General features: G+C 36.0%; 1 protein-coding gene across 2 annotated transcripts in view; it reads left to right on the top strand.

Moving 5' to 3' along the window:
* The window catches only part of LOC145681179 (uncharacterized), a gene marked incomplete at its 5' end in the record, with an annotated part of 393,968 nt that overhangs the window by 139,405 nt on the left and 238,007 nt on the right, over positions 1–16,556 (top strand).

Here is a 16,556-nt window from a genome sequence, read left to right as displayed (position 1 = left end):
AAGTCGTAAACCTCATTTGCTTAAATTTGATTGTTTTTGTACGGTCAATAAATCTTGAATTTCATGTATTGCGTAGAATACGATATTAATAACATTTGGTTGACTTTATCAATAATTCGTCTTAAATTTTCAACCAATTCTGAAACAAGATGAGATTGGAACACGTTCTCTATCTTTACTTCTTCCCCAACTCACCTTCATCTTTATCATTACATAGATTTTCTATTTATCTTTTGTATTACTCTTTCCTATGGCTGCATCTGGATAATTGAAAACCATTAAAACTGTGTTTCTCTGTTTACATCTGTCCAACATTAAAAATTTTCAACTGTATTTACTTCGAATTATCCAAAACATAGATTCAAAAGTTCGATTTATCCACGATTTTTTACTATTGTTTTCAATACAGTTTTCAAGGGGAATGGACTTCTCTTCGAATTATCCAATATTTCGAATTATCCAAGTTCGAATTAACGAGACTCCACTGTATATATAAAATAAGAAAGCTTCCTATTCTGGGGGGAGGCGATCGCCCCCCTCTGGATCCGCCCCTGTCCCATTTCAATATTAATTTTCATACATCAAAAACCGTAAAATATAGCAAGAAATTGCTTTTATATATATATATATATATATATATATATATATATATATATGGCTTCAACATTCCGAGTATAAGATTATTTCTCTTAACCTTTATTTCTCTATTCAAACAAAAGTGTTGGATATCAACATGGGGCAGAAAAGATATTTCATATGAAGTCTATACTCTGTGGGGCAGAAAAGATGTTTCGTGTGGAGTATTGTACTCTGTGGGGAAGACAGAGGGATACTACGCAAGTGGAACGAAAATAGACTGGAGGGTTTCGAAATATAATGTAAAGAACAATGTAGAACATCAGCTGATCATCCACAAGGAAATTTCTGCTAGACTATGCCGTATACAAGATCTCCATACACAAGGCCATTTCTGCCAGATTCTGTTATGTACAAGGCAATCTCTGCAATACGCAAGATTATCTCTGCCGTACACAAGTTCTCCATCAAGATCATCTCTGCCGTACACAAGTTCTCCGTATATAAGGCTATCTCTGCCATACACAAGATCTCCATATACAAGGCCATCTCTGCGGTGCACAAGACCTCCATTATACAAGGTCATGTCTGCCAGACTGCCATACTCAATATCTCCATACACAAGGCTATCTCTGCCGTACATGGCCATTTTTACCATACACAGGCAATCTGCCATGTGCAAGGCCATCTCTGCCGTACACAAGTTCTCCATATACAAGGTTATCTCTGCCATACTCAAAATCTCCATATACAAGGCCATCTCTGCGGTACACAAGATCTCCATTATACAAGGTCATGTCTGCCAGACTCTGCCATACACAAAATCTTCATATGCAAGGCCATATCTGCCGTACACAAAATCTCCATATACAAGGCCATTTCAACCATACACAAGACAATCTGCCATACGTAGGGCCATCTTTACCATACACAATTTCTCCATTATACAAGGTCATCTCTACCAGATTCTGTCGTACACAAGATCTCCATATACAAGGCAATTTCTGCTATACACAAGACAATCTCTGCCATATGCAAGTTCTTGATATACAAAGTCATTTCTACCAGAATCTACCATACACAAGATAAATCACTTCTGCTAAAGCAAATACTTGGTAGTTGTTTCAAAAGATTGGGAACCACAACTATAATTTTAAAAATGAATGAATGAATATACTAAGACAACATAAAAGAGTAAAACTTATGAAATAAAAACAATAGGGTTACATATATCCAGTCTTACACAATGTAAGATGTGTAACTTTTTTCTTGAAGTGTCATGCAAACTCCATGATGATTATGGAGAAGTTAAAATATAAACAAACGTTACATATGTTTCCCCTCTTTTTCACTCTCTCTTCCCATTCCGTGGTTAGACTTGAACCTGTCTTCTCCACGTGGCAGGTGATGTGGCTGGAACCAAAGGAAGATGAAAAGCATGCATCTCTTGTGCTGTGATGTGAGTCAGCAGCTTCTAACTAGGAGCGGTACACGATTCAAGGACATCTGGGTTAGTTGGATGGATACAGGGACCCAGATCATTTATAAACACACAAAAGCTGATTTTTTCTCTCTTTCTTTTATTCATGAATATTTATTTTGTTCTTTGGTTTCTGCCTGTCATTCATTAATTCATCCATTCAGTGTTACTTCTTTTCATTCTCAAGAAACACAAAGAGAAAAAAAAAAGGCAAAAACAAAAGACATACCAAAGGAAAAGACTTTTGCTGTTTAGAGATGACTGTAAAATACTCAGGTTTGAAGAGTGCAGGTCTCCCAATTCGATCTCAGCTCCTGCTGTTTAGCCAAAAATGAATATTGTTTTCCATTTTTTTTAAAGATTATTCTGTTCTCCGTACTTTTATGCGAGGAGTGATCAGTAAATAAGGTTACAAACAAGATGACCAGAACTTTTACTTTCAAAAACGGGACACATTACGAATCGACGACGGGAAGGGGGGAGCATTCCACATTGCATTTTGGGACTCAGCAGTGTTTTTAATTCACAAAATACACAAGTAAAAATGATAACACAGCGTTTCTAACTTAAGTACTACTAAACAATACTTTTAACTACTTGAACACTCAGAATTCCAACTCAATTTCCACTTGAAGCACAGAACACTCAATTCCCATTTGAACATTCAGAGGTTCCAGACACAGCTGAACCTTCCCAATGAGTATTGGTACGGAAGGATGTAGAATTTTCATTGACCATTTATATTTTGAATAAAATTACGAGACACCTGGGTCATGTTTGCTTAAAAAACGGGACATTTAGGCGTCCCGTTTGAGAATCAGAAAAAAACGGGACAGCGGTTGAAAATAAGGGACTGTCCCGGCTAAAACGGGACGTCTGGTCACCTTGGTTACAAAGCATGTAGTGAAACGTGTATATATATATATATATATATATATATATATATATATATATATATATATATATATATATATATATATATATATATATATATATATATATATATATTATTTCATACAATCAATACAGCCAACAGATAATACATGCATTAGATTATTTTTTGACATGATCTCTATAGTAGTTGAGACACTTGTCACATCGTTGGATGAGTGAAGATTCCCTTCTGGTAAAAAGTCTGCCCTTACCTGTTCAGCCACGATGTTACAAAATGTTTAATCTAATCGTCTGATGTGAAGCGACGGCCTCCTAGGTGCTCCTTTTTAAGTGCTGAAACAGATGAAAGTCGCTTGGAGCGAGGTCCGGGCTGTAAGGTGTGTGGTCGATGGTGTCCCAGCGAAACTGCTTCAACAGCGTGGTGGTGGTGATGGTCTTCTGCGCTGCACTGCTCGTCGGTTACGTTTTCTCTACCGGTCACAAGACTTTCGACACCATTCTACGATGTGCTGACGAGACATTTATAGTCTCTCCGTAAACCTTTACCAGCTGCCGGTGAATTTTAGCCACAGTTACATGTTTCACGGTACAAAAAACAAATAACTGAGCGGACTTCGCGAGACCAGTTTTCCAAACGAGTCACCGAAACGAGTTGTGTTTACCGAGAACTAGCGCCATAGGTGGCGAATGGCTGAAACTCCTGTGCACAGTTGCCAACTCCATGTATTAAAATTACCGCACAGTTCTCATTCCTCTATAACAGACAGAACTCCAGAAACATCTTCCTTGTAACCTTATTTTCCGATCCTCCATCGCATATGACATTAATTCATACACAAACAATGGCGTTGGCAGGAATTCGGCTTTATTGGGACATCGTGTATACTGACTGGTCGATTACTCTTTTCAAGGTACACACATCTGGACATGGATTTTATTTCAGACTGATGTTTTAAACAAGAAGTACTACTACAACTATTAGTATTACTTCCAATATACTATTAATATATATATATATATTACTACGTAAATTAAAACTGGTTTTGTCTTAATACTCTGACTGTTGTCTCTGGCAAGTGCAGCTTATGGGGGGAAAAAACCTCTTCCTCTCTAAAGAACTTTCTGACCATACTGATTTTTGTGGACTAGTTAGATTTTTGTAGGGTGCTTTGAGGTGACGCAAGTATGATAAAGTTCAATAAATTCGACATTTCTTGTTTTATTTTAGCCTTTGTCACACTTTTATTTTGCACTATAAAAAGTTTGATCATACATGGTATGTCCTTTTATTGGCGAAACAAACCTTTTTGGAGAGAGGAGAATCAGTGATGAAGCTAGAAGTTAAAAAACTGGGAGAGGCAGCCAAAATGCAAAGTACGATAGGTGGATTATATTGAGTTTACCATAAACTTTAAATATAAATATAATAGCTTCAATTATTTTTGTCAGTCAAAAGACTGAGGGGGCTAGCCCCCCCGGGCTAGACCTGCTACTGAGGGGAAGAAGGAAGAGGACTTTCAATTTATAATGAGGTCGAAAAATTAAATCATACGCCAGAAATATGCAATAAAATGGAAACAATCGACTTTTTTGAAACGAGAAATTACTTACTGTATACTAATAATAAGATAGAATCATTACCACTTATTTCTCCCCCTTCCTAAATTTTTGTTTTTGTCTTGTTCACATCAAAAGGCAACTTATGTGCACTATTATATATAAGCCTATATATAATAGTGCACAGTTTTATTCAGTTCTTTCATTCCATTCTACTCTCTGTGTCAGTATCTGAAAGTGTCCGTACAAGGCAGAGTTCTCTCTCATAATAATACATTCATTTATACCGGGACAGAAAAGTTTATTATAAAATGTCTATTGGGAGGCATCCGTTAAGGCAAGTTTTATTGTATTTGTTTTGCATTTTATCTCTATGACAATCAATGTTGAAATCGTTTGAATAGAGGGATCGGACATCAAGATTGGAACCGGAAGTAGTACTACATCTACACCACTACCAACATGAATAGGGGACTAAGGAAGGAGCAACTTGGCGTTACAGCTCTTTTTGTGGGGCTGTGCCGCTTGAACGCCATCTGTTAGCGATCGGCTGAACTACGTCCAATCTATCGACGAACACGTGGTCATCGCGCTGCGTCGCCCTTTCTGTAACAAACCTATCACTAGCTTTCTAGAGCCTTTTATTCACTTGACTCCCCAATGTGCCTCACGTCTCTGGGTAGACACAGAAAATTGGGAAGCATCGGCCGGGGAATTGAACCCGGGACCACGCAGACGTGATTCCAGTGCTCTACCCACTTAACTACAGTGTCCCCCGATTAAGGAAGGAGATGGTACCTGTTCTTCGGACACTAATTCCCGCTATATATACTGACACTTGATAACCTGTCGATAGACAGAGGAACCAATGGACATACATAACCGTTGTAGAAGACTTCCCATACGTAATATATGTACTGTAGTATAATCTGGAAATCTAAAATGGTACAATATTCTGTAATTTTTTTTTATATAATTATCCTCAGAATACGTGAATAATTTCGAAATTTGCATTAAAAATAAAATCTTGTCATACTGTGTGACCTTGAATGACCATTAGAAATAATAATAATCCTTGTATCCCAGCAGGACACCAACAAACGTACAATATTAAGATGCTTCAATGTTAACAGTAATGAAGAATAACATTGAACTGTTCTTTTGCAGAAAACAGTATTAAAAGGAAGGTGTTTGTTGACCAATCTGTAATTAAAGATAGTGACTCAGAGGATTTTGAGCAATTATGAGTTATTCATATACGGCGATGCAGAGGTGGAAGTTGTGTTTGTCTTCCGTTGTGTTTAGCCACGAAGTTCAAGGCAAGGCACAAGGAAACAGAGAAGTATAATAAATCTAGTGTTGAGGCAGATGGTAATATCTTTCCATTTATGATGTTTACCTGCCATTTTCATCAGTCAAAAAATAAAAAAAATCTTGTTCTTCGTTTGCTTTGCTATGGTTCCTCTTGCCAACTTCAAATAACATGAGCATACATAAAAGTTTCGTACAACAAACCAGTAAACACGACACCACCCTAGTCCAAAGATTGTCTCTCGGGAATTTCTGCCATATGACGTCACTTCCGGATACAGCTAAAGTGAGAAGAGCAAGAAAAGCTTGTCATGTTCTCGCCCTCTCTTTTTCTTCTGAAGAGATTGACCACAGGTGGCCTTGTGTGGTTTTTCTGTTTTCGCACAACTACGGTTTTCTTCTTCTTCTTCTTCTTCTTTTAATGATGGTGTCATCTTTTACGTATTTCTTCATATGGTTCTTATCGCTAGTTTCAGTGTAAAGGGAAGATCTTCAGAAGTTTTATCTTCAGTGGTTAATTACAGAATCACAGACAATACTACAATGGTGTTGAGTTTTTGTATTTTATGCCAAAAAAAATGTATTCCAATACACTATCATTCCTAGAAGAGATCCTGGATTACAGAAACATGCCACCGGTCCCGGCAATGAGGAACTTGTATCAGCGTTAACTATTATACGTAAAACACACCAATCTTACATCTTAGAGTTCAACGTCCCACTGTATGCCTGTTAGGCTAAGGAGAATGATGGTTAAGGGTCTTCACTACAGCGAAATTAAACTACCGCTAATTCTAGAGTTTTTCTGTAATATCTTCAAAACAAATAAACAATATTCAAAAAGCAGAAACGTAGTAAACTAGACAATACGACTTTGCATGTGATACATTTATCATAACTCATCTATCTGCTTTCGACTTGCAACTGTAGATAGATTTAGCATTTTTTGCTGGTTCTGTAAATAGCGGTATATCAAAAGCAATAGGTGAATTGTGGTAAAAGTATCACATGCAAAATCGTATTGTCTAGTTCACTACGTTTCTGCTTTTCGAATATTTTTATTTGTTTTGAAAATATTAGAGAAAAACTCTAAAATTAGTGGTAGTTTAATTTCGCTGTAGTGAAGACCCTTAAGCAGTGGCGGCTAATGTTAGTGTTGCAGCGTTGCGCAACGACCAAAGTATTTCAAGAAAAAATATTATTATCAGTAGTAGTAAAGAACAGGAAAAAATACTTTTTAATATTTGCATATATACACTTTAAATAACATATTTTTTACTTCTGTAACTGTCCGTTCCGTTAATCCATTTCAAAAAGCGAAAAATAATCCGTCACAGAGTCTCTAATTTACATTGTGTTGCAGCGAGCATGCAACGACCAGATTCCTTCAGCGCGGCAATTGGAGCAAATGTTAAGTCTCCTTTCCCCTATCTCAGAAGTTAAAGAGACTGGTCGTTGCAGTGCTTCTGCAACACAGCACGGTTTCCAGTGAACGAGAAGGTTTTTCACGCTAAATAAGATTTCTGAATTTTCTTTCACTAGCAATTAACAAATGGAATTTGTTTTTATGCATTCATATTTTTAAATTATGGGACCATACTGAAGCAAATCAATATAATGACAATTAAAAAAAGTGATTGCAAAATTACAAAATAAGAAAGAAAATATCTAGTAGAGAAGAAAACAAATGAAAGTAGACCCGCATTTACAAGTTAATTCTTAACTTATATTGATAATGAAGGCTTCTTCTACAGTAATTTGTGAATCAAATATTAATAAGTCTGTATGTAGAATCGCTCCCCTCCCCCCTCTGTAGATAGTATTTTAGTATAAACATATTTATTTTATAAAATAAGTATGTTTTATACTATTGATAATTTCCACATAAAACTGTATGATGGGGTACGCCACATTGAATTTGGGACTAGTTAGCAATGCTCAGGAGCGTAGCCATGAGGGGCTTCACCGGGTCTGGACCTCCCAAAAATTTCGAAACTTGACTAACATTTGTAGACTTTCTTAATAAAATATACTTTTTTAACCAGGGTGGATTGATTTAAATCAGTCTGATTTAAATCACGATTTTAATCAAGATTTAAATCACTTGATTTTTTAAATAAAAATCGTTGATTTAAATCAAATTTCGAAATAAATTAATTTAAAGTGAAAATAAGTAAAATCTCGTTTCTGTTCTGTTATTTCGATTATGGAAGATAATATTCATAATACAATGAGACTCCAATGTATGTACAACACAGTATGAAAACGAGTATCATGCAGAGGATGATTAGGGAAAATCCCGTTTTGAACGGGTAACGGGAGAATCCTGCTTTCTTCTCTTCGTAACATAGGGTTTTTAAATCGTTAACTATTCCAACGGAGAAATCACCATCGACATTTGAGACAAAAATTCTTTTATGTCCACGTCTATTTGTTTGTTTCCAGATAGGGGCGTATTTAGAAGAGCCCGATCTCCTTTCCGAAACAATAAATAAATAAATAAAACTTTAGGCGAAATTTATGTACTAAATACATAGAACGAAGTTCCTCGGGATCGTAATACGGCAAATTTTGGATGCGTTAAAATATCGAATAATACTTTTGATAAAGTGGATTCTTTCAAATATCTAGGATCAATATTTGAAACAGACGAAAACGATATCTACAAAGAAATTAAATGTCGACTAAGAGCAGAGAATTCGTGTTATTATTCAGTTCAAAATCTCTTGTTGTCACGAATTCTGTCCAGGAATTTGAAGATTAAAATATATATGCTTGTTGTTCTCAGGGTGTCTAGAAGGAAGCATAATCAAATTCCCTGAGTTTCCCTGACAAAATTATAATTTTCCCTGACTCTGTCATTCTTTTTTTCTTAGTAACTCATGAAAAGTAACTTATATTTAAATCATGAAAATGAAATCTTTCAGTTTTACGTCCTATGATTATGCCAGTTAGGCTAAAGAAGACGGTGATGATGAGTAATGAATGAAATGAAGAAAGCGGGAGGAAACGGGAGAACCCCGAGAAAACCACGGTGTTTGTCCACCACAAAGTTCACACGGTGCAAGCTGGGATCGAACCAGGGGACCCAAGCACCAGAGGTGAACGCTCTACCAGTGAGCCACCGCGCCCCCAACTTGTATTTAAAGTGAACTGTCAGTTTTCACCATTGTTTATATGCTTATACAATATTCTACAGACGTACAAACGAACCAATTCATTTACCTGTAATTTATGACTCTTTTAGTGGCATTTCTTCACCCCTCACAGCCTGGGAAAGATTTTTTCCTGATACACAATGAAATTCCCTGACATTTTCCCTGACCCTGCAAATTCCCTGACTTTCCCTGACTGGTAGACACCCTTCTTCTGTATGGTTGTGAAACATGGTCGCTTACTATGAGGGAAGAACATAGATTGAAAGTATTTGAGAACAAGATCCTGAGACGAATATTCAGACCCAAGAGAAGCGGAAATGGGGGAAACTTCATAACAAGGAATTACTTAATTTTTACGGTTTACCAAACATTGCTAGGGTCATCAAGTCTAGGAGACTCAGGTGGGCAGGTCATGTAGCCAGGATGGAAGAAAATAGGAACACTTTCAAATTCTTAACTGGAAGACCAATCGGAAAACGACCATTAGGAAGATCTAGGCGCAGATGGGATGACAATATTAAGATGAATCTAGCAGAAATAGGAATACAAAATAGAAACTGGATACAGTTGGCTAAGGATAGAAGTCAGTGGAGAGTTTCCGTGAACGCGGCATTGAACCTCCGGGTTCCATAGGCCATAGAGTTAAACAGTTAATTTTGGGCGAAATTTATGTACTTTACATGTATTTCGTGCCGCTGGATAGTTTCGATGTTTTAAAAAATATACTCCTGCCAAATATCAGGAACTTTCGTGAAAAGAAAAGTGTTATGTTGATAAACGTTGCTGTACGTTTTTTCCTTAATGCTTAAGAAATATTGTTTCGGATTAAAATAGGTTAACGATTGAGGATTAATTCGAAATTAAACCAAAATACTTTCACTTAAATGGCATAATTGTCATTTAATATTAATTCCTAATGTTTTTTCTCCAGTTCGCGACTTGTATTATACGAGGAGAAAGATTTGATTTAAATCAAAAAAATCGATTTAAATCAAAAAAATCAACAAAAATGATTTTTATTAAAAAAATCATGATTTTTTTCCACCCTGTTTTTAACACAGAAACGATTGATGTATGCTAAATATTTTATTTTAGAACCTCATCATGTACTCTTCTTTTCTTATAAAAATAATCGTTCTATCATTTTTTTTTCTAAAAATATAGATGGCAGTAAGTAAGAATTACTTATCGTCTTTTCGGGTGCAGTATAAGACAGGTTCTATATTATGTAGACGTATTGGACCTCTCTCAAATAATTTGGACCCCTCCCAGTTAACATTTCTGGGTGTAGAACTGGCAGTGCTGTTTGTTTTGATGTTCTTTGATTTTTTTGGCTTCTGTTACATGCTGATCCTTCAACTGGCAGGTTTCGAGGTTTCCTTTCCAGAACATATCACATTGGTAAGCATTATTTCGCCTCATGTAGAAGTATATTGTGTTCATCGTGCATTGCGTAACAAGCAAGACGGATGATTTGGAATGTAGTTTTTTTCTTTTACGCACATGTGTGTGTGTTGATGTATGAATATGTGACATTCGGAATGCATATACCAGTACCTATTTTGTATCAGCTGGTTGAGTTTTTAATTATTAGGTTTAATTTTATTGTGTGTGCTTTAATTCTGTAAATAACCTACACATTCTGAATGAATTGTATACCATGACTTCTGTAAATAACTTACAAAAAACATCGACCAGCTTTCAACTGAGGAAAAATTTGCAATTAAGGCTTAGACAAAATAAGCAAAGGGCAATTCAGGAGAGTGTTTAAAAAAATCAAGTTTAAATTTACAGGATATCTTATGCAGTAGTGTTGTTTGCACCAGATACATTTCCTCAATTTATTTTAAATTTTTCTGGATAACCTGTGAATAAAGTGTATTCAATGTACATTTTTTTTTATAACACTAATCTCTGCTACGAACTCTCTTCAGTCAACGCTGAAGAGGAATTCGGATCACTGTCAAGGACTGAGTTTGCTAGAATGAATCGTTCGCAATAATTTAGAAAAAAATATTTAGTAAATCTACAAAGCTTTGAAATTAATATTAACAGTACCTATGGCGTCAGCAAAAGACGAAAAGTTTTTTTCCACATGAGAAAGAATTGACACTTTCAAGGAATTGAATGTCCCAAGAAAGGTTATCACCATTGGTTATGCTTTCCATCGAAAAAGATCTGACAAGAAGAATACCAGAGTTCAACCAGCACACATTTGCTCCAATCAAAGAGAGGAGAAAGAACTTACTAATTAATTAAGGTGATTAATCGGATAAAATGTCCTGCATTTTTAATTTTTTAAAAACAGAATTTTATTTAGTTTAACATGTCACATAGCATTTGCATCTAAAGTTATGTTGATTAGTCAATGAGTCAACTTTATATCTTCTGTCTCTTATCGTTTGTACTGCAACACCCGAAATCAGAATCCACCGGCCACCACTGCCCTTAAGGCAGATGAATGATGATGGAAGAATTAATGAAATGAGAAAATGGGAAGAAACGGGAGTACCCTCAAAAAAGCTACGGACACGATCAGGGCCGGACCCAGGATTCTCTGAGGGTGTGTGTGTGCACCAATAACTATCAGAGTACATTTGAATTAAATTTGAGTTTTTTTAAATGGCTTTAGGCATCTGTGATGTGAATGAGGAATTCCTTTGGATGCTCTCGACAAATTCTTTTCTCTCAACCTTCAGAAAATTAACTTAAACTATTGATTTTGCAAAACTCACTGCTAGCTTCTCACTTTACGTAGTTATATGTACAACAAAGGGGGGTGCACGTACACCTTTAGACCCCCCTAAATCTGGCCCTGGACACGATGTTACCTACAGCAAGCTTACTTGGCTGGGGATCGAACTAGGGACCACACGCACCAGAGGTAAGCACTTTACCGCTGAACCACCGTGCCGCCTTTTTGTGCCAATCAAATTTGCTTGTAAATAATGCCTGAACAACGGTCCTATTAGGTGGATCACCACCTGGCAGTCAGTACATGTTTTAGCTCATTGCCTTAACTACTGCTCAATGAAACGTTATATGTTATAAATATTGTACTATAAGATAGAGTAATGTTTCAGCTACAGCACAAGACACTGATTCATTTGGTTTTGTCTCCTGATATCGAAAAATGTAACAAATAAAAAGAAAATATTTGATTCGTTTTACAATGAGCACACAAGATGGCACTTGCTGTAAGATCTTACTAGAAGTGCTCCGTTTTATGAAATGTTTATTTGTGTGTGTAAAGTATTTTAAAGTAATAATCTTATCACGAAATAGATACATTGCTTGACCGATTTTGTTGTTATGTTTCATATTTTATTTAAATATTAATTTACATTTAAGGAAATAGATTTTGAGACGAAACTTGCGCAGAACGCCATAATGCGTTGTTGCCAAATTTGTGCGTTTACTGTAGTAGTCACAATAAGAAAATTCCCGGATTCTAACGTTGTAGTTCGAGAAGCGGTAAGGATCGAAAACTAATTTCTCTAGTAAGTATCTAAGCAGAATTCCATGATTACTCCCTTTATTATCTGGCATCAGTAACCACTCGACACTATCTGGCAATGCCGCACTATTCGAGCATTGTTTAGCATAGCACCGAGATCCACTATAAATTTTGATTCCAATACAAAACCCTGCGGAAGAGATATCGTAAAAGAGATGGATGATTAAAGCAAGTCAATGATGATGGAATGAGAATGTGGGAGGAAATTGGAGTACTCCGAAACAAACCCACATACATAATGTTGTCCACCACAAACTTACTTGTTTGAGAATCGAACCAGGGACCCCACACACCAGAAGTAACCGCTGTACCACTGACCAACCGTGCCCCCCACCAATCTTACATGTATTTTCGCCCACACTCATGCTTTTAATAAGTCCACCTCGTTGATTTAATGGCTAACACGTCTCACTATATTGCATGAGATCCAAGGTTCGATTCCTGCTGGGAGAACATGGAACGCTCTATAATCGTTCATATCCCACTTGAAACTGTAGGTCTAGTCCTACAGTACCTTCGGTGCTGACAAAGGACATAAAATACTAATCAATCAGTAAATCTTTCAATATATAGGAGTAGACCATTTTATTTATTTATTTATTTTTTTATTTATTACATTTTACTTTTTGAATAGCAACCTTACTGAATGAATTTAAATTAACGTAGCATTTTATAATTTCGATGGCAAAGATTGTTTTTACTATTGAAGTCATGATATAAATACTTCCCTTCGTCCATTATGTTTATGTGTTCTTGTGTTGCAATTAGCGATGCTATGCCACTTAAAAAATGTTTTGAGATTAGCTTAAGTTTCACAAACAATTCGAATTTCAGGAGCATTTCAGATACATGTTTGACATTTTATACAGTTTAAGGTATTCCTTTGTATATTAATCCGTAAATGGAAGACCTAGAGAGTAGACAACCCAAAAGTCTCTTATGCATGGAGGGTTGTCTACCTAACAGGTATATCCCATTTTCAAAAGAACATGAGGAATGTCTTTTCTGCTTTTAGCAAATACATATATTCTCACAGACGTTCGTTGGTGTTTTATATGTTGGTGAAAATGTGGTGCGCGTATTCATATAGGGTTGGTAGGTTATTCTTAAATATACCAGGCTGAGGTTATCGAGATATCTGGTATGTGTATGGAAACAATGATAAACAAGTAATAAAGAAGCAAATCCTTCAACGAATATGTTGAGTACAATAGTCAATCTATAGCAGTTAGCTTGGAAAATATTCCAGGGAGATTAAATAATACTCGACCGTTTTGATAATAATTATGTAGTGATTAGTACTATAACTTCCGGGGGGGAAGAGGGGCAAGGGGTAACTGCCTCCAAATTTAGGATCCCCTCTCCACTTCAAGATAGAATAAGTAAGTTCGTATGATACGATACGAACATGCATGTACCGCGTGCCTGGTTTTCCAAAAATCTGAATCTGTAGTGGCCAAACAGTCAATAATTCATTGTTATGCCTATTAAGACTTTTTCTCTGGAGCACAATATCTACAACATATCACACTTTCATTCATTTTCACCGAAACCCATAACATCGTTATACTCGGCTGTTTTCAAAAAAGTGGCCCTGTAGTGGCCAAATGGTCAGTGATGGGTAGTTGTGCCCATTGAGACTTTTTCTTAGGATCACAATATCTACAATATCACGATTTTAGGCAATTCCACCGAAATCTAATTTCCATAACGATTGTGGGGGTCCTTTACCACATAAAAAATAAATCCTCGTATAAATCAATGCATTATACAAAACTAGCATAAAAATAATTCCCCATGTAGGTCAATGGAATGAAAAATAGCGATGGCATCAGTATTTAGTGCCGTTAACTTATTGTACTGTAGTTTGAAGTACCTGTGCGCACGGTTGTGCTGAAGAATCAATGCACTTATTGCTGTGTATGTGTGAAATATATTTCACATGAATATAGTGTATCCAGAGAGAAATGAAGATTGAGAAGGGGGATCAAGTTGTTAATGCAAACAGTTTATGATGGTTTCAGTTGGTTTATGCTATTAAGTTACTGTCCATTCCAAGAGAAGAGAGAGCTGCCAACCATATCTGTCACTAACTGAAGAGGTTGAAATGAATGCTTATGACTGTTTTCTTCTTTGGAAAGCTGGAAGGAAGGATGAGGGATGAGATATTCCAGAAGGGAAGGAAAAGAGGAGAGAATTTCTTGTTAAAGGCAACCACATGTTCTCTTTCTGTGGTCTTTATAGAGAAGTTTACTGTATGCGTATGGCGTCATGGATAGGGTTGTGGAGTCATTAAAACTTATTTCATAAACAGATCTATCTCTTCTCTCTCTCTCTCTCTCTCTCCCTGTTAAGGGTCATCCATATCTTGGAAGTAATCATTGGAGGAAGTAACTTATCAGTGTAGCTCAAAGTAATTTTAGTTCTTTGATAAATAAAGTACATTGGTTCGTCTATAAATTAAAAATGCAATTATTTGTAATATAATAATAATAATAATAATAATAATAATAATAATAATAATAATAATAATAATAATAATAATAATAATAATAATAATAATATAATTAGACTTTCGAACTATGCAAAAGTTTAGAAACTCTTATAGAGCAGGTGCTCAGTGATAGAGCGCTTACGTCTGGTGCTTGAGGTCCCTGAGTCGATCCCCGGTCAAGTAAGTTTGTGTGTTGGTCAACATTGTGTTTGTGGGTTTCCTCGGGGTACTCCCGTTTCCTCCTACATTCTCATTCCGCCAATTCTTACATTTGTCATTCACTTCCTATAATCATCGTGTCCATTAACCTAACGGGCTTAATCATGGGATGTTAAACTGACCAATTTTCTTATATAGCCTGTAGCCTGTCCATCTGTCTGTCTTGTCTTTTCGTCGGCTTTCTTATAGAGCGACTGTGTGTGTCTTATTATCACTCAACAGATATCACATCGAGAAACGACAATAGGTATAAGTGATAAGGGTCTTTTTAATTGATTTAGCATCTCAAGAGAAGATATCATCCTTACCTACATCTCTCTACTAAAACCGGAAGTGATAGTTTACTATTTATTTCCGGTTTCAATATTGATTTCCGTAGAGAGAAAATAATAACAAATAGCGAGATTTGTTTTCTATATGAATTCACTGCTCCAACAGTAAGTTTCATCTCAGATCTAATCTCTCTCTTTTTGAAACCGGAAGTAGAAGAAATCTACTACAACTTCCGGTGTCTATATGTATCTCCATACAGCGATCAACATTTAGTATCCTGTAAAGAAGTTCAATCTCAGCATAATTCCTGCATTGACACTTCATTGAAATATGTTACTTCCTCTTTGAATATTGGTTTTACATAGAACAACAACTGTAGGAGACAAGACTCAGCGTCCGGAGAGTATAGCTTCCATCTTCCCCTTTAACCAGTCTTTTGAAATTGGAATAGATTAATTTATCATTTCCGTTTAGAATATACGTAGGACCGCAATAGTTTGCAGACAGTGATGGCTTCAGATTTTCTCTAGGGGGAATTTGGATAGCTTTGATATTTTTTATTTAATTTTTTTAGGTTAAAACTGATTAGCAAACGAGACTATATAAGACGTGGTCCTACAGCTTAAAGGTCTTGACTACAGCGAAATTAAACTACCGCTAATTTTAGAGTTTTTCTGTAATATCGTCAAAACAAATAAATATATTCGAAAAGCAGAAACGTAGGGAACTAGACTATCACATATGATTTTGCATGTGATACCTTTACTACAATTTACTTATCTGCTTTTGGTATGCCGCTATTTACAGAACCCGCAAAAAATGCTAAATTTATCTACAGTTGCAAATCGAAAGCAGATGGATGAGTTGTGATAACGGTATCACATGCAAAATTGTACTGTTTAGTTCACTACGTTTCTGCTTTTCGAATATTTTTTATTTGTTTTGAAGATATTACAGAAAAACTCTAAAATTAGCGGTAGTTTAATTTCGCTGTGGTGAAGACCCTTAACATGGTATCTGTACCACATGTCAGGAATCTAACCCGATCTACCTAGTATAGAAGTGCATGAAATCAAG

Source organism: Thermobia domestica, chromosome 3, assembly GCF_964235325.1.
Source record: "Thermobia domestica chromosome 3, izTheDome1.hap1.1, whole genome shotgun sequence".
Lineage (NCBI taxonomy): Eukaryota > Metazoa > Arthropoda > Insecta > Zygentoma > Lepismatidae > Thermobia > Thermobia domestica.
This window is presented reverse-complemented; position numbering and strand designations above follow the sequence as displayed.